Genomic DNA, 21,320 nt, shown 5'->3' on the forward strand with positions numbered 1-21,320 from the left:
TTTTTCTTTTTCTTTTCTTTTTCTTTTTCTTTTTCTTTTTCTTTTTCTTTTTCTTTTTCTTTTTCTTTTTCTTTTTCTTTTTCTTTTTCTTTTTCTTTTTCTTTTTCTTTTTCTTTTTCTTTTTCTTTTTCTTTTTCTTCTTCTTTTTCTTTTTCTTCTTCTTCTTCTTTTTCTTTTTCTTTTTCTTTTTCTTTTTCTTCTTCTTTTTCTTTTTCTTTTTCTTTTTCTTTTTCTTTTTCTTTTTCTTTTTCTTTTTCTTTTTCTTTTCTTCTTTTTCTTTTTCTTTTTCTTTTCTTCTTCTTTTTCTTTTTCTTCTTCTTCTTCTTTTTCTTTTCTTCTTCTTTTCTTTTTCTTTTTCTTTTTCTTTTTCTTTTTTCTTTTTCTTTTTCTTTTTCTTTTTCTTTTTCTTTTTCTTTTTCTTTTTTCTTTTTCTTTTCTTTTCTTTTTCTTCTTCTTTTTCTTTTTCTTTTTCTTTTTCTTCTTCTTTTTCTTTTTCTTTTTCTTTTTCTTTTCTTCAGAGATTTATCATGCTGGTTTTAAAGTGTCCCAGCCTCTCTTCTGCAAAAAGCATACCTTTGCACATGAAAGGATGGCTTTTAGTCTTGTAATTGATTTAGTTTTACAGGTAAGTGTGACCTGGCATAACACACTGCAGATTGCAATTCCGACATGCTTTTTTGGGTTACTTGATCTCTTAAAAAAATATAGCTCACTTCACCTCTGACTTACCTATCAGAGAGGCAATAGAACAATAGCCCAATTTGCATTTTCTTCTCTCTCTTGTGCCATGGTGCCATGGTTGGGAGTGCAACACACCTGGAAGGCAGAGTACCTCAGCGGAATCAAATGCCAAGTTTCATATCCTGATCTTCACCTCTCTGAATTCTGCCCTTGCAGTCACAGAATCCAGTCTGTAACACTACAGGCAAAAGATTTCCCACCTTTGCTTCCTGTTCAAACATGGGATGGATGTTAAATTGGAAAATACTCATTTGTCATACCAGAAGTGATCACCAGGATTAGATTTGTCACCTGGGCTGGGGAAGGGTCTGGAGCACCAGGAACACCTGAGGGAGCTGGAAAGGGGCTCAGCCTGGAGGAAAGGAGGCTCAGGGAGGACCTTCTGGCTCTGCACAACTCCCTGACAGGACGGGGCAGCGAGTTTGGGTTGGCCTCTTTGAGGTAACAAGTGACAGAATGAGAGGAAACAGCCTCAAGTTGCACCAGAGCAGATTTAGATTACATATTAGGGGAGATGGCTTTATTGAAATGGTGGTCAGACATTACAACAGGCTGCCCAGGGCAGTGATTGAGTCACCATTCTTGGAAACATTCAGAAAATATGTGGACATGGCACCTGGGAACATCGTTTAACAATGAGCATGGCAGCAGGGGGTCAGTGGACGCAATGATCTTAGAGGACTTTTCCAACATTAACTATTTTTATGATTCTGTGACTCACAAGTGGCTGCCTTCTCTGAGGCCAAAGAGGTGAGCTGTGACCTCAGGGACACCACATTTGGCATTTCTTGCTCTAGACAGATGCCCTTGAGGGGCCCACACAGTACAGACTAGAGATTTTTACACAACTGCCTTAGATGTTCTTATCACTACTTATGGAAGAGCCACCCTCATACTAATGAGCAGGGAATACGCTCAGTCTCCTGAAGCTAGATCTCTGTGTTTCACCTCTCTTTTTTTTTGCAAAGAAAAAGACCAACCAAGAAGTCCCTGTGTCTTGAACAAGGGATGAAGAGTAGACAGTAAATCCAGGTCACTTTTGTTTGCAAATAACCAAACAACAAAAAATTCTCAGGGGCTCTGGGCTCATGGCACAAACCTTTGCCAGGGCCGTTGGTGTGAGCATGGTGGATTGTGAAGCCCTCATAAATAAACAATGTTAAACAGAGATTAGCACGTTCCTCATCCCTATTTATCTGAACAAGACTTTTCTGTGTAGGAAAGTGCTACAGTCATCATTAAACCTGTTTTGTTTGGGTTTCCTTATTCCAAACAGGTTCCAGGATGGGACTGATGCCCAACAGTGCTTCTTCTGCAGACTGCTCCATACAGATTTTACAGCTCAGGCCTGCTGCACAGCAAGGACAGGCTGTGGGTGGGAGTAAAGGAAGCAAGAACCTCTGAACTGATGAGCAGCAGAAAGCTGAGGGAGCTTCAATATCCTGTTTCATCAGGGAAATAAGGCAAGAATACATGAGGACAGTCTGGCCCTGTGTTTATTTCATATCTGTTTAGCACTGAGTTTTCCTGACCACTGGGCAGAAGTTCTCAGATTGTGTCCAGATGGGTTGATAACAAGCAAACATGGGACACTGTGGTCCTGTTCTTGTCAGCAAGATTTCTAAAGCTAATTCTGTTCTTATTCCACGCAGTGGTTGGACTCCCTCTGCTCCATCCTCCCCTTAAGGGGAATTATGCCTGAAACTGGATTGCATAATTGCAGGAGGAAGACAAGTTTGGGGGAATTAGGGCATGTAGGATCTTGTTTAGTAATTACATCTAGCAGATCAAAAATGCTGCTCTAAAGTAAACCTCTTTTGCAAGAGATAAATATTATTATTATTGTTATTATTAATAATTTAGACAGTGCAGTTACTGTTTAATAACATAATTGTGCCCTTTGATGGAAGCTTTTATCCAGGGATCTCAAAGGTTTTGTGGTAATGACACTGGTGTTGCTGAACTACAGGGACAAATGTAGAAATTGAGGAACAGGAAGGTTCTTAGTTTATACTGTTAGGTGGAGAATGAGAGCCTGTGGTAAGCAGAGAGCCCACATCTCTTTTGCCTCTGAAATCTCTGCCTTTGGCCACAGAGATCAGTAAGCCTGGTGACTCTAAGTCAGAAGAAAGCTTTTACCCCTTGTCTGAGATTTGCACTGAAATCTCAGACACTCCTCAGCATGTCTGAGATTTCACATGCAAATGGGATGGTTAAATCATGCTCCTTTCCTGTCCAGGAATTCTGTTCCATAGAAATGCCTTGAGAGGCACAGACACAACTAAAGGTGTGCAGAAAATAAAACATTAATCTGAGTCTCATCTATAGGCAAGTTTCTTATTTATTGTGACATTATTGGTGCTCATTAAAACCACTCCGTGAAGAACCTGTGAAGGAAAAAAGACATTCCTTCTCTCAGGGAAAACCAACCCCTTCCATTTACTCACAGTGCTGAAAATCTCCTTCATCATTAATTGGTTTAGTTGGATAACCAGTGTGTGTGATAAATAGCCCTGTGACAAGTGGTCTTTCTCTGCACCGAAGATATTAGGAAGGGAATCAGCAAACTGTCCAAGCTTCTAGTGGATCAGATTTTGCTCCTAAAACCACTAAATATTTCTGTTTCAAACCAAAGCTGGGGTCACTGACAGGCCAGTTGAAATCTAGTTGCTAATGCAACATCCCTTTATTCAGGGCATTGTCATTTCAATTCCCTGCTCCTTTATGCTCCACAGCCACCTTCCAGATGGAGTGTGAAACCCATCAAAAGCCAGAGAAGAGGTGCTCTGCCCTTCTGGTTTGTTTCTACCTCCTGCTCTTCACAAGTTGCCTCCGCACAAGACTAATAAGATGGAATTTCATTTTTCTGCAACAGCTGTTTTTCAAGTGACTTCATGAAAAGCGACTGCAGTGCCAAAAGAGGATATTCTGATGATCACTATCAGAGATATAGAGTAAGCCATCTTGTTTTGTTACTCTTTCTCTCTCTTTGCCCTCAGTCCCACTCTAAAGTCAGCAAAGAAGCTGCCTTCCAGAAAATCTTTGGGCCAACATGGTCAAACTCCTAGCCTGGACTGAACCCTCTAGGGCTGTCTGGAGACACTCCCCTTGGTCAGACATCAATGCTCTGAGGTCAGTTGTTATAACATCCCCAAAATATTAAATTGGTGATAGCTTTCTCAGTGGTTGGGGTTGAGACTCATGCTGTCTTTTCTTGCAGCACAAGTATAAACATGAATTTAACTTTTTACCAAGTTGTCATCCACACTCCTTGGCCAGCAACTGTCATCTGCAGCCTCTAGAAGATGTAAGAGAAAAAAAAAAAAAAAAAAAAAAAAAAAAAAAAAAAAAAAAAAAAAAAAAAAAAAAGATTACCTTAGGGAATTCATATTGATTTTTGATTTTTCTGGAAAGAATGGAGGAACGTGACTAGAAAATAATAGGAAAAATCCAGCAGTGCGACCTGGCAATATGAAACGGATGCAGTGTGAACCCAGTTACAAAAAAACTGCATTCATCCTTCCCTCCAAACAGCTGAGCCAGCAGAAGAGCCAAGTGGGAGGAGGCAGAAGTTGAAAGTTGAGCAGCTCTCCCATTCAGTGCTGGGTGAGTTGATTGTGCTGGAAGTGGAAAAAAGACCCTTACACCTGGTATTCTGCATCTCACAACGGCCAGTGGTGGATGCACAGGGCAGAATACACAAGGTAATAATACACTGAATGCCTCCCCATCCACTGCCTGTTTGCAGCTCAGGAGCTTCTCCATCTACTTTGGTTCCCCATGTGTTTCTTCTTCCTCCAGAAACTTGTCCAAATGGCTGTGAGGATCCTCTGATAGAAAAGGGAAGTTGTTCCTGGCAGGTAGGAGGTGGTAGAGATATTATGATTATTAAAGGGAGGTAACCTGCCAAGTCTCATCCTTCAGAGCTGGGATGGAGAGCAAAGAGATAAATGTGTAAATTGCAGCAGAGCATCAAGCTGCTCTCACCAATGACTCTCCTTGCTTCCATTACTCTCCTTTGGAAAAAAAAGAAAAAGAAAAAGAAAGAAGGGTGGAGAAAGAAAATAATCTGAGACTTAGTGTCCTGGGTGCTGACCAGAAATCAGAGGACAGTTTATTTGCATCTGGCAGACATGAAGATGATTATTTTCAGGCTTATTTGAAGTTCAGAGCAACTGATCAGAGCAGTCTGATGAGAGACTTCAGCAACCCTTGTGCTTTACTGCTTCTTTGTGTCCTCGAATTGCTTGCAGCATTCTAAATATTTACTGTGTTTATAATATTTATATTTTTTACAGGCATTCACTGTTTTGTTTTGAAACTATTCGTTATTGTCTCTTTGAATGCTGACCAGAAGTAATAAACAGCAAGTTATCAAATTTTATGTGCACTTGCCTCAAGTTTTAGCTCTGCAAATCCTTCTCCAAATGTTCAGGAGATGGGAATTTTCAGCCTCTAGCAAAGGGTTTCTGTTAACTTCAGAAACAAATGCAGTGCTGCATATTATGGACCCAGCATTACATTTCCCAGTGTCACAGGGAGACTTCAGTCACTTCTGAACCAGACTTTAAATTTTCACACCCTCCCACGCTGTTTGACATGTCAGCTTTGTCCTCGGAGAATGAATTTCCAGAGAGCAACAAACAAGAGAGTAAAACCAGGCAGTAATTTGGTCGTGTCCCTACATTTGCTGCAACAAGTTTCTGCTTTGAAACTGCCCCCGGGGCCCGTGATGTTCCAGTTACTGCCATCACACCACGCTTGCACAGCCTGGGTTTCACAACAGCGGGCAGGTGCAGAGACACAGGGCACCACTGTGCTGTCAGCAAATCACAGTGAAATGCAGAGTTAGTCCTGGAGTTAAAAAAAAAAAAATCAAAACACAACAACAACAAAAAGACCCACCAAAACAAACAAGCCAAAAAGCCCCCCCATAAAAATCCCAAAACCAAACCCCCCACAAAACCCCAAAACCAACCCCCCCCAAAATCCCAAACAAAAAACCCTGCAAAACCCCAGAACAAAACAAAAGCAAAAATCCCATAGAAACAAAAAAAGCAAAAAAAAAAAAAAATTTAAAAACCCAAGAAAAAAAATCAACTCCCCCCAAAATAATTTTAGACAGAAATCCCCCAAAAAACCTCAAAAAATCAACCAACCAAACCCCCCAAAAATTAGTTATAAAAAACCCTGAATAAAAAAAGGAAAAAATACTCCAAGCCCCCCAAAAAACCCAAAAAACCCCAAATAATCCACCCAAAAAAACTACCAGCCCCCAAGAACTAAAACCCAGCCAAAAAAAACTGACAATGAGAAGGAATTTCTATGGCTCCTTTGAGGCAAATTGTGCTCATCCCAATTGAGGCACAGACCTATTGATTCCTGTTCACTGTGTTCCTAGGCTAATGGCTTCATCCAGCCACTTTCTGCATTTTGCTGAGAGCTCTTTTACACCAGGATGGAGGAGCTTTCAGGTGCTTGCAGGGCCATTTTACTGCAGTAAGGCAAAAATAAAAGTATATTTTTATACTTTTATTGCACATTTTTATTTCCTTTTAGGGTTGGAAGGGAGGCTAGGGAAGGCGCGGCCTGTGGAAAGAAGATGGTGACAGGATAAATAAGATTGAGCCCTGTGAGATGGCAAAGATGAACAAGACTAATCCCCATCTCAGGATGGGGTCTGAGGAGGTTGTATATACAAATACTTCTAAAAAGATACATAAATAAACAAGAAATCACTGCAGGTCCCCACCTGCTACACAGAGGCCTCCACAGGCCTGAAGTGGGCCCTAGGACAACTTGGGCTGTTGTTTCCAGCTTTGCATCACTGTTAATCATTTGAGCTTTCTGGAAAATGATTTCTTAAAACCTCCCAAAGCAACTAAGTATTCTTTTTTTTTTTTTTCCTTCTGGGAATAGTGATAAGCATTTGTTTCCAGCTTGCAGAAAAGTCATAGCAGAGTCACTAGTCTCTTTAGGAAGAAAAAAAAAACACCGAGTGCAAGGGACTCAGTGAGTGCCAAGCATTTCCTAGAGGTTTCACAAAGGAATTAATTTTTTTTTTTTCCCTCCATGTGAAACACAGAGGTTAACAAAGACTGGAACTCAGTCCTTGAGTGCTGCCTGCCTGAGCCAGGGGTGCAGAGCTTGGAGGAGAAGAGGTGGAGGAAGGACAGCAGGGATAGACGAGAGGTGATTCTGGTGATTCTTCTGTGGCCCCAGCTCTGCAAGGACGAGGAAGGAGCCAGGAGAGCTCTGCTGTAGCAAAAACCAGTTCTTTCTGCCGTGCCTGGGTGTGACTCCATGACCTCCATCTGCTTGGCTCCCTTGGTAGGTAGGGGCTCTCAGATTCGTGTTTTCCTGGAGAATAACAAAATATAAGAGGAGGAAAATCTCCCAAAAGAAACATCTGGGACAAATAAATAAATAAAGGGAGATTTATGTACTCGTGAGGGACAGAGAGTTTGTTTCTAAAAGGAGGCCTTTCAAACCTTGATGATTTAACGCAGTTAATTGCATAACAATGTCAGGCAAGGTAACAGAGTGTCTCCTGATTTCCACACACCTGGAAATGCCATTTTAATGGAGAATCTCTTCCAAAACAGCTTAAACTTTCGCTCAGACAGATGTCAGGGACACAGACACAGGGATGAAGAGCCTCTCTGTGCTCAACAGTGACTACGAGTCCCTGATACACACATTTTTCTCTTTAAACTTCACATCTAGTCTTCTCTGAAATTTACTGTACACATGGGGTGAATATCTCAGATTGTACATTACCTGTCTAACTGGGTCAAAGTCCTCCTTGTGCCCACCAGTTTTTAAAAAGATGCAAAACTTTTTGCTTTCCTTCTGTTTTTATGTGGCATCACCGTAAACTCAAGACTTGAAACATAAATGTGCAAACGACTTTATTTCTTCCTCCTCTTGTCTCTCACCTTGCGACAGTCTTCTTTTTTTCTCCTGTGTTTGGATGCTTTGAACTCTTTTTACTTTGGCCTTAGAGACACTTTTGTTCAGTGAATCAGCTGGTGTGAGGGCACCACGACCAGGTGGTGGTACCTCTGTGGGGCCGGATCACCATGGTGCAGGTGACAACCTCTTGCTGCAGCACCAACAGGTGACCTCAGCACGCTGGAATTTGTGGGACCAGCCATCACAGCACAATATTTCTGTGGCTTTCCTTTTCACTGACAAATGGCCATGCACCAGGAAAGGCACGGCTTGTTTTTTCAGATTGGCCCATAGATGTCAAATTTTATGTCAAGGCAAGAAACACTGCTCAGGACACCAAGGCAAGGTCTGCAGCCCACCTGTGGTGGTTTGCAGTGCTAGAGGTCTTAAACATTTAAAGTACAACACCCTCACTAACCTTTTATCCCTTGTTCTTTCAACAGCTGGTGCTTCCTTGTCTCCTTCTCCCTGTAGCTTTGAATTTTTCTCTTCACTTAAGTAATGTTACAGCACTGAGGTCAGTGCCACACTTTGTTTCATGCCAGTAGTTTGTGTAAAGGGAATGATAAGCTACTGAAGGTCTGTGGGCCAAATGAAAGTCTCAGAAGCTCTCCAACAGAAGCAATGATCCCGTAGATTATTGCATCCCAGCGTAAAGAGCTCTTCTCCATGGTGTTTTCTAATCAGTTATTTCCTATTTCTGTCTCTACTGGAGGCACCAGGGGAATGAAAGCAGCCAAATATATTGTAACAAATTGAAGCAGGGCTGTCTTGGTGCTGGCAAGAGGAACTGGACAGAGAAAATCCCTTTTATGAGAGTTTGGTCTTGGCTCAAGCCCTGTTCAGCAAAGAACTGATGCACGTGTGTGTTCCTGTTGCTGCACTGCAATGCCAGCTGGAGGCAAGTTGCAGTGCAGTGGAGTGATAGGTGCTGCACAGACAGAAATCAGCACTGAAATGGATAAGCTGGGCTTCCCTGGCCTCACTTCTGCTTTGAAACTGAGTTGATGAAGATATCACAGGAGTAGGGGACCACTGCCTTCGAATGGCTGTGAAATGTGTCACGGCATAAGGAAAGGTGTGGTGGTGACTAGTTGTCAGGGTGCAATTCCAGTTCTCACACCAGCATGTCAGCATTTCCTAGTTTGGCAGAAGACTGGCCAAGTTTTGGTTCTCTGCAAATGAAGAAAGCCAGTTTTTGGTCCCTAATACTCAATCTGTATAAGTAAGTTTAACCATGCTGCAATCCTTGGTCAGACACATACATATCGTTTTAGGTACATGTGTGCATGGGTTATGTCTTATTAACACACCAAGGTCTAGCAAGTTCTTATTTTTAATGGAGGTGAGACTTCTGGGGTCAGAGGTACTCAATATGAAGTGTTGAACTCTCTGAAATGAGTTCAGGTACTAATTTTTCCTGTACCTATCTAGACGGGCTCCATTTATTAACAATGAGTACAATGAAGCTGTTGCAATAATCCCATCTCTCTGTTTATGATCCAGCTTTTATAAACCCAGGATAACAAGGCCAGCGGTGTATTTTCAGTACTGTTAATGGTAGTGAAGGAATTGCAGACCTGAAGATGATAAAATGGCACAGTAAGACACTCTAAGGCTCTCTTGTCCTTTTGAACTAATTATGACTCAGGCCCTTAATGGACCACATGGATTTTGGCCACAAATATGTTATTCTTTCATCACATAAATTTGTGGAAAGCCATTTACTTCAGCAAGCACCACCAGTCATTTGGTGCCTGGTGAGTCAATCTAACTGAAGCCAGAGTCTCAATCTGATTGTGAGATCTCTCTTGGTAGATAATGCATGTTAATGACTGCAAGGATGAGAACCCTAATTTGTGCATTCCTACAGGTTATGGACCAATTCTTTAATTCGTCATCATGCCTCTGATGCTGATTCTGCTATTCCAAATCTTGAGTTTACCTTTTACTTGTTAAAAAAAAAAAAAAAAAAGGCAGGGGTCCCTTTTATCTATTTTTCATTTTTTTCAATTCCATGATCTATTTTAATCTTCAGTTAATTATTAATTAAGGAAAACATGATTAATTATTTCATACATCTGTTTACATTTCATAGTGTTTATTTAAGTAATTTCTTTAATAGTGGCCCCAACTGCAGTTTTGCTTTACTTCACTGAAATAAAGTGGCTAAATACCCACTATACTTACACATAAGGTGTTTTGTCTTGAAAAGATGGAAGTCGCTACAGATATCTCCCACTGATGCCAGAATCAGCTATAAAACTCAGTGAAATAATTAAAATTCAATAATGGAAGTTGTTATATGACTCCTTTGTGATTTTGCCTCTGCTTTCTCTGTTTTCTTAGCACCACAGTCTGCAGGGAAGCTGGCAGGGATGCAGTTTGTGGCCTTTATTCACAGGTAGTCCAGTGCTCATGATTTTAGTGGCAATTACAATGACTGTTAATTTGTGAAGTGAGATTTAAGAAGAGATCCCCCAGCTTGTGAAACTGTTGTACTGATTTGTCTAAGAAAAGCATTTACAAGCTAAAGGCAATCATTAAAATATTAGGGACCAGAAAATTACTCCAAAGAATTTAGTGATCATAAGCTGAAGTTTTATTTTCCCACACCAATCAAGACAATAAGGGTCACATGTAGGAGAATTCTTCATGTCAAAAATTCCATGTGAGGAAAGGAAGGAAGATGTTTCTGTAAGTGGAGAACCAAAAGTTGGAAATCAAGCTCACAGAGCTCCAACGAGACAGTTGTCTTTCTGCGCTCTTTCAGAAGCAGTTCCCAAATTTACTACCTTGCTGTCTACCAAAATCACTGCCTTCTGTGTCTCACTTTTCACTGCAATGCCTGCAAAGTGTTATAGTACAGGAATCTCTCCACATGTTGCTAAGATGCAGATGGAATGGTGGTTTTTGGCATCCTGCCACATGGCTATCGTCTGCTTGGATCTTTCTCTGCCTGCCATCTTTCACCTTTAAGCTTTTGTATGTTTCTCACAGTAGATATTTTGACAGCCAAATACTTTGTTGAAGTTATGGGTGGGTTTTCAGCAGTTATAAACTGCTCTTTATTCAGATCGTTGGTACAATTGCCATATGGCAATTGTTGCCAGCTGAAGGTCTGTGCTTCAGTACATGAGACCACATCAGCACACATTTTCCTTATTCATCTGATCTAGGAGATGCAAGTGGAAACCTCTTCTCTTCAATAAGAGAGTATTTGTGAGTCTTCTACTCCCATCAGCAAAATACTTGGTACAAGCTTAACCCAATGTTTGTGATCAGTGTAATTGCAGCTGCTTGAGTGCTGTGCTGAATCAGTTCCTTCCTTCTTCTTCCAGCCCATCTTTCCCTTTGAAATGCAAACACTATCACAGATTAAACTGCAGTAATGCAGATAGGCTTCTCAGATTTAATCAGCACAAGTCATGCAAATGCTTTTGCAGTATTTGCCCTGTTCTGGAGCTAAAGTGGCTCCTCTGTTTGCAGAGCAATGTTAACTTCTAGCAATCCCTGCTAGAACTGTCCCTGTTCCACTGGGCAGCAGCTGCTCTGAGCTCCTCATGTCAGGCATGATGCAGCTTAAGCAGGATGAGGGTGCAGTTTGTCACTTCAGGAAGACAGGCTCCCCAAAAGCCACTCTGTAGAACCCTAACCCAGGGACAATTAGATGACCTGAATGAAGATACAGCAAAACTCTCCTCAACCAGGTCCCTGCACTTATTTCAGGTAATTCGATATACTGATGAGTGGAGAGTAAATTCAAACTCCACCTCCAGTGCATATTACTTCCAGCAGACTCATTCTTCAAGAAGGAATGGTTCAGGTGAAGGCTTGCATAAAAGGGAATTGATTTACATTTTCCAAAATTTCCCAGTCTCACCTGTCTCTTGTGTTTTCCTGATGTTCTGATCTTAATTATAATTGTTTCGTTCCACTTTTTATTTTGGTCTTCATGTCGTGGCTCAGCAAAGTCTGGGCTAAAGCCAATATTAAACTATGTCATTTTCAGTGAAAATTAATGTTATGCTAAATTAGCACGGTGCAATTCTATGTCGTCTTTTTAGCTATCATTAAACTTGATTGTCAGCCATCCAATATTCCCAGAAAATTACATATCACTTTGTACAGAAACAAAACCCACAATCAACCTCCCATGTCTCTCCCACACATCCAAAGTTCAGCTAATTCAAATAACTATCTTCCTATGATCAGCCCTGAAGGACAGTGGTTGTGTGAACAGGCAATATTTCATCTTGCAAAACACTGTTAGGGAAAATCAAGACAGCATAGTTTTAGTTAATTTAGTAGGTCCTAGTTTAATTTCGCAATCACCTGTATCATTAAGCTTAATTAAGCTCATTTTTTCCTTTCTGTTTGGATGTGTATTTTGTTGCATACACTACAATGTAAAAATTAGAAGAAATGGATGTACACTCCAGAAGAAAAAAATCTACACTAAATTCCTAATCTACTGGGCAAGTAAAATACAGTTTTAGGTTTATTAGGATGCTAGACAGATGCTGGTCAGGAACTGCTCTAAATAAAATACTCATCACTCCTAATAAGGCTGCATAAGAAACATGTACAAGAAACAAATATCTGTCAAATTAATGTGTAATGATTTACATACATGATGTTGTGGCTACAGTGCTTGGATACAATCTCTTTAGTAAAAAGCAGAATACTCTGCTAATGAAAGGGGTATTTTTGCATTTGTTTTAACAGACAAACCTGGTTTAAACACTTTTTTACATAATATGAAGACAAATAAGCTCCTGCCTTCTTTACCTCACAGCTTTTAAAGAGAGAGGAGACCAATGGTTTTCAGGATGACAGCCAGAAGTTTTCATTTTGTAGGCTGGATGGAAAAATATGGTAATATGTCACCTAGATACCTCCAAATTAGCTGGATTTGCCCTAACTTCTATTTATGAAATGAAATTCTTTTTTTTTTTTTCCCTACTAACGCATTCAAATAACACTTTGAGGAGCCTGGCATAGCAAAACCTGTAATTTAAAAAATGATGTGGAGAAAACAGGACTTGAAGAAAATGGTTATTCTAGGAGCATCTTTTTTTTTTTTTTGAGAATGATCAGCATAATCTAGGCAAGGTGGTATGAACACTGTAGCAAAGTGCTTCAGACTTTTCCAAATACTGAACCCCTTACAGAAGATTCATGAATGACCCAATTTATATTTTTGGCAAAATCATGCTGGAAGAAAAAGATCACATTTACCTGTAGCAAAAATATTAATTTAAGGATTTGTAGAGCTTTTTCCTTCTTCAGCATCTTGATCTGAGAAACTAAATGTTTTGACTCAATAATGAAAAACAAGATGTGCTATTACAAACCAATGTTTCTAAATGTCAAAAGTATTTTATTGCATCTATTTGTCTTTTTTTTTTCCCCCTTTCAATTAAAAATGCCTGCCTTTTCTTGGAAGTAGCTGAATTTCAGTGCTTCCTTTGGGAGATTTAAAGTATTTCCTTTTTTTTTTTGTTTGTTTGTTTGTTTGTTTGTTTGTTTGTTTTTGTTTGTTTTAAGTACCTCTCAAAGCTTTCTGGCTTTTTGTCTGGTCTGAGACCAGTTTAGCCCCTCAGTGATGCTGCTGAGGGAAGCATGGATGGCCACATTTCATTTCTGGGTGAATTTCCTCACTGGCATCTGACTGACTCAACCTGTGGTCTCAGCACACGCTGAGCTGTGTTTTATTGTTTTGCAATAAAGGGCCACTGCTATTTCTAGAAGTCAGGGAAATCCCTCTCAAGCTAAGTAAAACATTGGTGTCAGTCCACACCCAGTATCACTCGCACATTTACCAACGGGACCACAATCCTGTGGCTTGTACTATACAACTGGAGAAACCAGAATAAGTTCCTCTCCACTGGCTTGTCTTCTTCCTTCATGCAGCCCTGACCTGGACCCCTTTCCTGGGTGTTTCTGTCCCCTGTGGAAAATCCCTGCCTAGGACACGGATGTGCTGAGAAGCGGCTGTGCTGTCACACTCAGCTGCTGGCAAAGAGTCAGGGATGTGCTTGCTTCTCCCTGACGAAGTTTTGGATTTTTATTTGTTTGTTTTGGGTGTGTGTTTGGTTTTTTTTTCCTTCCCTCTCACACACAGTAGTCTGCCTCCTTGGTTTAATCAAAAAGCAGGAAAACACACACTGGTTTTGTGCCAACAGAAGGTGCTATCTGCTGGGGGGGGTGGCAGAAAAGCAGAGAAATGAATAATTACACCTCTGCCTAGTCACCTGTCATCCCTCAAACATTAATGCCTCAGGATTTTCCGACTCAGCGATCATTCCTGTGTCTCACAAGCCCTGGACTGGTTGCTCTCCAAGGGGAATTCTTCCTTGCCAAGCTGCTGGCAGGGAATTGGCAACCTAATTCACCTCCCTCTGCAACTGTTCACCCCAGTGACTGTGGTTTACACCTCTACTGCTGCGAACAGTTCCACCTTAACTTTTTCCATGGAAATATCTTTGATAACCTCAAGATTATGTCCTTAAGTAGCCAAGGAGTAGGGACAAGCCTCATGGTGAGGATTTATTTTAGTGGCATGGATGAGCACATTGTTCAAGATAATGTCATTATTAGCTAGCAAGGACAAAACCACAGACATTGATAAATATGTATAACCAGTGCATGCTGGCCCACCATCTTCAGTGGACTGAAAAGTCCATGAACAACACAAAGAATCAAGAGAAGAAGAAAAGGGTACACAGATGAAATTTCTTCTTCAGCAATGTCTTCAGCTGTTTCTTTACCTATTTCCCTTCCCTTCCCAGAACTCATCTTCCCCGCACAAAAAAAAAAAAAAAAAAAAAAAAAAAAATTAGAATCTGTACTTTCACTATTGCTTTCTACAACCCTCTGTGTAGAAAAGGCAGAAAAATAAAAATAGAAAGAGAATTTTCTTCAGTGGGATGTTTAGAACAGGAAAACAGACTGAAGACTTTGAATTGCCCACACAAGAATTTCTCCATCTCGCATTATTTATCATCAATAAGGATGTCTGTCTCTCCCCATCCCCCCATTACAACTCAAAATGTAATATTTATCTCAAGCTTTACACCATATCCTACAGTTGTGGTGTTTTTTAAACCCTTTGTCCTTCTATATTTTCTGATGAACTTTAAGGGCTCTTGGCCATTTACACTGACCCATTTTTAATACCTGAGGTTATCAACACCATTCATTTTCCAGGTAAAAATGGATTATTATTTCATGTGATACACTGAAACATTATACACGAAGTTCACTCAGCAGATGAACTTGAGGTGTACCCACAAGTGTCTTTCCAGCACCTGAGTGAGTGTTTACCCCCAGCATGCATTTTGCACAGCAATGTCTCCAAATCAAATAGCTCCACCATGGCACATATTGTAAAAATAGGGGGGAAATGAAAGGAAACCCCTATACAAAAATTTTTTCCAGGCTATTTGTACAGCACGTGCAGCAGGCCTGGAGTCAGCCTGCTTGTGAAACAGAGAGCTGCTAGTGAGATAAACCTCGTTAGACCTACTTACCACAGCATTTTGTTCTGCTTTGTTCTCTGCAAAAAATCCCTTCCCTGCAGGTCACTGCCCAACAGTTCCTCTCACAGCAAATATTCCTGCACAGTGGTTATGGCTCATAAGCCATCTTGGATCTGTATCCCACAGGAGGGAATGTTTTTCATTGTTTTCTGCACTGCTGTTCTGCTCTTGATTGGAACAATCTGCTGTCCCTGGGGTAAACCTTGGGACACTGCCCATTGCTGTGAGTGATGTCAACACATTTTTGAATGTGTGGTTATTAGTGCTCCTTCCAAACAGGTCTCAAAAAAATCCTTCTTGCACTACACTGTGATTTGTTTAGTAGACATTCCCTCTCCCTTGCCGCCTCTTGCTATTGGATGGAGTGGCTGAATTATTTTTGCAATTTAAACAGGTAAATGATGTGAATTATTGCTTGCTGATCCCAATTAAGCATTACAGCTGCTTGGAAGAGGAGACAGTTCACTCCCTTCTCCTTAGTCAATATCAACAAGTGGACAGAATTTGAATGGAAGTCCAGTTTTCCACTGCAGTAGGAGGGTGGGCGGGGGTGGAGAGAGACACATATGCTGGTCCTCCTTGCACTAGTGTAAGTCCAAGGTATTGATGGAGTTGAGGGGCTGGAAAATTCACTTTGGGAATTAAGTCATTAAGTAAAGAAAGAAGGATAATTTGGCCCAGCCTGTGGGAAGATTGAGGAGACCAGAGACCAGGCTCTTGGTCATGTTTAAAGCAACCACTTGAGCCACTTTTCCCTTTGCAGTGCTTTTATCCAGGAATAAGGCATCAATCTTCCCCACACTGGGACATGAGCCACCCCAGCTATCAGCAGAAACCTTGCAAGGGACAATTCCTGTGTTATATTTGTCCTGTCGTGGATGGGGAGGTTTAATCAAGATTAAGGAACCTGCTTTAGAGTGAAAGGTACTGTGTGAGTATAAGGTCAACTTTCACACTGTCACTAAATCCTCCTGTTCAGAGTTAGGGAATAAATCCGCCTCTGTGATCTGATTTACAGCACCAATCAGAGCTACAAGAGACCAGTCCTGTCTGCAAGTCTGCCACACACTCCACATTCTCAGTCAATCACTCCTGTATATATTCATGCATAAATATCTTTATTTCTGCACATGCACTTGTGTACTGATACAAAATTCTGAAAGCTTTGGCAGCAAACTCCATAACTCTGGAGCAGCTGGATGTTATTTTGTCACTCTTTAGGAATTCCTGCTGGTTGTAGCAGTAACCTATGCATTTTAAGAGACATCTTAGTAGACAAGTCCTCAAGAATGACGTAGCTGGGCATCAGTTTCAGGTTATTAGGTTATAGCATACATTTGGGAATGTGATCTGAAGCACTGGAAAGCTCTCTAGTCACAAATGTTGTTTGTGCAATAGATGTGATAGCATGCTGCAGCTAAGGACAAGATGTGAAATTATTCCAGATATATTAGCAACAAACATTTGAAGCAGGTGGTATAAAGGCGAAGTTCTCAAAGCTGTGCTTTTGTGCTGTTCTGGTTTCACCTATCTGAGCTGGTCTGGTAAAAACATCCCTCAAGTGTGTTTATGCACACACCAATCCTACCTTCTGGTGAGAGCAGAGAGGAAGCATCTGAAAAGATTTTAAATGCTTTGGAGGAATGCTTTGCAAATGAGGAAAATAAGTTTCATCTGAAGTGAGGTTTGAGCTCTGACCAGATTACTTTTCTGCATGTACCACCAGACCACCAGGAACCTGCCTGCCCCTAGCTAGCAAGGGCAGGTCTCCCACAAGACAGATTATGGATTGCAGTTGGAAGAAGAATGGATATTGTTAGGGAGAAAGACAAAGAAAATGAAAGAAATCATAAATTAGTCGCATGTTGCCTTTTGAAATGGCTGGAGAATTGAGGAATCATAAATTACAGACAATTCTGGATAGATTAATTTATAGTTGTTCCCTCTCTCAGATGTGTGACTGACAGAGAGCAGATGTTCAGCTTCAATCCTATGAATCCTTCAGCTAATTCCAAAGTCTGAGTGCAAAAAACTTCTACTAACAAAAGCTATGCTGCTTTAAACACTCTGAACATGCACCAGATGATGGTGTTCCACAAAATGTTTGTGAATAACCAAATGGGATTTTGGTTAAAGTCAGTAAAAACCACTCATGTTAGATTTAATCAAGCTGGAACATGTGAAGTAAAATAACTGACAGTGTAACTTTTGGTGTTAACCAAAAATCCATCCCCAAACAGGAGATCATGGGGAGATAAGGAGTCCTGTAATAAACAGGTTGTCATTGTCACATTTGGTGGTGGTGGCTAGACTAAAACCCTGCTAGCGGTGGCCGTTTGTGACAGGGTGACACTGTTGTATTGTCATATCCCTGGCATGGCAGCAATTTTCCAAATGTAAATGGAGCAAACTCTACCTGGCAAAGGTGGAAATGATGTCATGGGCTGGTGGTAATAGCCACTCTTTTCACAACTAACAGCAAAGTGTCTCTCTGCCTATCTGCCTGTCTGTCTATCTACTATTCCTCATAAAATATGGCAGAGCTAAAGTACAGCAGAAGGTTTACACATTTTCATGCCCTCTTGCTACCTTGTAATTTGAAATTCATTTTCCTGTAAAGCTACTCAGAGTCATTCAGATTATACTTTTCATGTAATTCTTATAATAGTTTCGTCCAAAGGAGGTACTCTTTTGTTTCCATCTGTAAATACATCATGAAGGATTAAGAACAGTTTGAAGATAGCCACGGATGTGACTGGCAAAAGTACTTTTTTAAGATATTATGCTCCATTTTATGGATCTTTTTCAAGAAATTGTGTAAGAATATAGGAATTCTATGTGGGCTCCAGCTGAGATAGAATCTGCCCTTTTGGAGGAATATTAGTGTTTAGGATCCATTTTTATTTCGGTTTATTTCCAATAACATTTATTGTAAGTTTTCATTCATTAATTTCAAATTTGCACTATGGTGCCTAGCAAGTTGCCTTCTTATAGGTTTTAATTCTAGAGATGGCAAAGATATGGAAAATAAGATCTTTGCTCTGTGTTATGCACATGCAGAGAATTCTGCTTCTAAAGAAATCAGGAGGAGTATTATTTTGCAACTTCCCTTTTTTCTGATATTGCATTCATTTTTCACCTGGCCTCTCATTTTTGCAGTTTTTCAGGTTGCTTTTCATTTTTCTTCTGAAGTAAAATATATTCAACCATCCAAAGTATATAGGATGAGCCTTTGCACTGGACTTCATTATTTTTTCCAGTATTCCAGTGCTGGTATTGCAGGTATTTTTGACATGTAGAGCTTTCAACATTTTCTTCTGTTTGCTCAGATCTGCATAAAAATTATGGACTAACATTTCACACAACTCAAAGTGACACCTGAACCCATTAAAAGGGACCTAAAGTTTCGTACTTACAAAGTAAAAACTGGTTTCTAAAGAAATTCCTGAGGACATGTTGATATCTGGCAGAGTATTTCTGTTATTTGATGTCACATTTATTTCCTTGTTATAAATTTATTAGTAGGTGCTTGCTTAAAATTTTCATTTTAACCTATAAATCTTATTATGTTACAATTTGAAGATTATTTAATTTTTTTTTTTTAAATAGCATAAAAAGAATGATAGATTTGGAATCTATAGATTTGGAAAAGTTTTGCACAGATTTTCCTGTAGCTTTTTATTCATGCTTGAGAAGATGTTTGAGTTAGAAGTCTCCATTAATGTCTTTGTTAAATCTTTTGAATAAAAGGGAGGGGGTAGAGTTCTAAAAGTTATTGTAGGTACATAGTTATGTTTTTGTTTGGCATGGATTAAGTGCAGTTGGGAATTGATTAATAGCTTTAGGGGATTGGTATAACCTTGAGTCTAAAATTACGTTAGAGGGATGGAGTGAAAACATGTGGATTAGTGCAGGCAATGAAGACAAACTTGGATTAGATTTAGAGTCAGTAAATTCTACATAAATTTTTTCCAGGACAACTTGTATCCTTCTAGAAAACTATTTAGTGAAAGGCTCAATGTTGAAGCACAGCAAGGCATACACAACTCTGATTTGAAGTATATACTTTCCTCTCACTGATTTCACACACAAAAATCATTATGAATATATTAATTCTTCCAGTTACAGAGTTTCATCAGCTTTTGCAGAATAAGGATGACTTTGTAAACAATCCATTATTTCTCTTGGATAGTGCTCAAATACTTCATATAGTCATTGAAAAATAGGTCTGGAAAGCACTTATAGATGTAGAATAGTCCAACCCCTATGTCAAAGTCAAATCGTCCATAACTGTGTCATTTCAGAAAGTTATTTGTTTAATCTGGTTTTTAAGACCTCAGGGGATGGAGACTGCATACATTATCTATGAGATGCATTCTCCTTTTTTTCCTGAAAGAGGATCCTCATGGATGCTTTCTCATAACTCCCTGTTTTAACTCCTTTTTTCAGGCTAAACCATGCCAGCTTTTAAATCTTTCCCTATAAGTTTGTTCTTTTGGTTGTAATTTTTTAAAATTTTTCCTCCCATTCCACTGCTCTCTTTTCATTTTTAACACTTAGTATACACATTTTTGGAAACACATAGTGGTTAAATATGTGCTAGGTAAAACAGAGGCCATGTTACTTTCCACCTCTTGTGGAGTCAAGTTGCATTCAAATCTCTCAGTGCCTTTTTTTACTCAAAGCTCTGACAATTCTGTTTTGTTTCCAGCTTTTCAAACCAGCCAGCCTTGGTGGATCGCTGAAGAGCTGCTGCTGTGCCAGTTTGCTCCCCATTTTGCCCTGCTAATTGCCCCCAAATGAGGAAAAAGTATCACACTTGTACTCACTGGACCATTTCAGAACATTGTCCATGCTGTTTTTCAAGGTTGTTTCATTTCATTCCTGTTTTGTCACCTTCGGATTTTATGAAGTTCGTACTCTTCCACCTTCATTGTTTCTGAAGACACTGGACAGGGTCAAGGAGGAGGTGGCCACCTAAAGAGTGTTTTCTCATGCTTCGAATCATAATGAAAATGAGCTGTCCCTAATGGATGTCTGGGTGCTCTTCCCAAGCTGTTTCACCCCGTTCCACCATTCATGTTCCAGTCCTGGAGAACATAAAAAATAATCACATGAAACTATGTCAGTAACATTCTTTGGGTACAAGACACTTCATAATTATTATTTCTCCCCAATTCACCAATGCCATTATTTAATCATCAAAAGAAATTTTATTATCTACAATGATTTCTGCTTGACAAACCTTGGTTTCTTCCAGGTACTTGTGTATATTACTCCATTATTTGTCACAGCATTTTTTTCAACTTGAAATTTATTCTTGTGAGCCTTTCATCTAAATAAATTCTCATTTAGACCCTCCAGACTATTTTGAGATGAGATTTGTATGTTCTTCTTCAAGTCCTTTTGCTCTTTTTTGATGGGAAAGAAGAAAATAAGGAATTACGAGTTCCTGAGTGAGGTGGTCAAAAGACTCTGGAAGGCAGCATGGACCGAGAATTTCAAAAATATAAAGTTTAAGAGTCTGAGTTGCAAAAGGGGTTGTACCCACGTGGTGGAAGAATGTTATCTGTATAGTTTAAATGTGCCAAAAGCTCCCTCCATATTTTCAGTCAGGACCATCTTCCAAAGAACTTGCATATATGCTTATAGAGTTATCTGAAGCCAGTCAACATCTTCCAAGAGGTCTGCCCCATTTTGGAAGATATTAGTTTAATATAATACTTGTCAAATGACATGAGATAATTCAGAAAACAGGATCTTACACATTCCAGTTTTCTTGTGGAAAAGTAACATGTTACTTGGATAGAGTGAGGTCTAATTTAATATTTATTTTCTGTTCCATGCTTCTTTTTCTCCTGTTTAGTCCTTTCCAAAAGACATCGAAGCTGGTCCTTTGGTGCCTCAGCTGAAGAGAAGTCCTTGAGGCTAAGTATTCCTAATAATTATGGAGGTATTCCCATTTCTTGCTTGTGTGGCTGTTTGGGTATTTGGGTGGATCAGGGAAATATTACCATCCAAGCCCTATGACTTCCTTCCTTCGTGTTTCCTTCAGCTAAAACAAAACACTCTCTCTGTGTT

Source organism: Anomalospiza imberbis, chromosome Z, assembly GCF_031753505.1.
Source record: "Anomalospiza imberbis isolate Cuckoo-Finch-1a 21T00152 chromosome Z, ASM3175350v1, whole genome shotgun sequence".
NCBI lineage: Eukaryota > Metazoa > Chordata > Aves > Passeriformes > Viduidae > Anomalospiza > Anomalospiza imberbis.